The following is a 2,004-nucleotide window of genomic DNA, read 5'->3' as shown; positions in this document are numbered from 1 at the left end:
TCTCCAGGGTGCGGTTATCCTTATTGCTTGTACACTTTTTTCTACCACATCTTTTCCTTCCCTTCGCCTCTCTATTAATGTGCTTGGACACAGAGCTCTGTGAACAGCCAGCCTCTTTAGCAATGACCTTTTGTGTCTTGCCCTCCTTGTGCAAGGTGTCAATGGTCGTCTTTTGGACAGCTGTCAAGTCAGCAGTCTTCCCCAAGATTGTGCAGCCTACAGAACTAAACTGAGAGACCATTTAAAGGCCTTTGCAGGTGTTTAGAGTTAATTAGCTGATTAGAGTGTGGCACCAGGTGTCTTCAATATTGAACCTTTTCACAATATTCTAATTTTCTGAGCTACTGATTTTGGGGTTTTCATTAGTTGTCAGTTATAATCATCAAAATTAAAAGGAATGAACACTTGAAAAATATCAGTCTGTGTGGAATGAATGTATACATTATACAGGTTTCACTTTTTGAATGGAATTACTGAAATAAATCAACTTTTTGATGATATTCTAATAATATGACCAGCACCTGTATTTGTGTGTCTTTTTGCCTTTAGGTTCTACCCTTCGGCTTGGGCCCTCCTTGACCTCACCTGGTTTTGGTTCCATGGCCTGAATCTCTAATCTTCAATCTACCTACCAACATTTCAGTCATTACATGGATTGATTTTACTTAGAAGAGCAGATATAGATTATTATCAGCCTGTTGCTTTGGCAGGCAAGCCTGTACATGTGTGAGTCCTTAAGCTGCATTCAAAGAAGTTATAGTTGTGTCATTAATTAGATGTATCACATATTCTACTCCTACTTTGAATCGCACATTTTGATGTCCTGTGTTTGGAGATATCTTGGGTATTGATCATTGTTGGATGTTTAAAATGAGGTTCGTTCTGTGTTGATGTGAGATATTGTGAAACACAGCTCGTATGTGGACTTGACCCAACTTGCCCAGATTTAGGAGTTACAGATGCCAAAGGAAGGAGCCTCTCATGAGAGAATGTATGGATAAGACACTCCCTTGTCTCAGAAGAGCAGCAATATATCATCGGCACCCTGCTGCATGTTGTCACTGGCCATATTTGAGGTTTGGCTGCAGAGGACAAAACATCGGGCTCTGGTGGAGGAACTCATTCAGGTGGTCTGGCAGCTTTTCCAGGTACATTTAGTCAGATTCCTTTTTTCTTCTATGCAGAGCGAATTAAACAGATAAATGAACAAGCAGACAGCTTTAGACTGTAGGTGGACAGAATACTGAGGTTAAACCAGTTAGGGTTGATTTCCTTTGGGCTTTTTAATCTCTAAAATACTATTACTAGTATTTTAAATTCATTCGGTGGGAACTGTTGGGTTTCTGTAAATAACATCACAGAGTACGGTCTAGACCTGCTCTTTTATGAAAAGCGCTCTGAGATAACTGTTGTGATTTGGCGCTATATAAATAAAATTTAATTTAAATAAAATGAGGTAAAGAAAGAATAATGAAAATGAGACAGCATGAACAATTTAGAATTAAACCTATAAATAAGAAAGTAATACTGATCTAGAGTCCAGATATGTAGAACATGCTTACAAAGGCTTTTTTTTCTTTTTCTTTGTACAAATTCTTCTTCTTCGTCATCTTCTGTCTATTGTTATAGTAATGTTTTTCAGGATTTTGTGATTGTTGATGAAAAGCCTCAGAAGGAGACAGGTTACAGTCAGTTAATGACTCAGTTAACATTTAAAAACTTCAGTGAAATAAGATGAATTAGTGTTTCTCAATCAGTTCTAAACATACTTGTTGTTCTTATTTGACTAAATAAATGTTAAATGTAACAAATTGAAAAAGTGAAAGACAGCAGTTTGTGATTTGATATGATTGTGGGTAAACTATAGGTACACTGTGTTTGTGTGAACTTCACCTCACAGCTTTAGTGATGTCACTGAACAATGTTAGGTAGATATTAAAAACCTGCTCCCTTTAATAACCTGATCTCTCAAACAGGTTTCACTCTGAAGAATGGAAGGTCTCT

The sequence above is a fragment of the Micropterus dolomieu genome, linkage group LG12 (assembly GCF_021292245.1).
Source record: "Micropterus dolomieu isolate WLL.071019.BEF.003 ecotype Adirondacks linkage group LG12, ASM2129224v1, whole genome shotgun sequence".
Taxonomy (NCBI): Eukaryota; Metazoa; Chordata; class Actinopteri; order Centrarchiformes; family Centrarchidae; genus Micropterus; species Micropterus dolomieu.
This window is presented reverse-complemented; position numbering follows the sequence as displayed.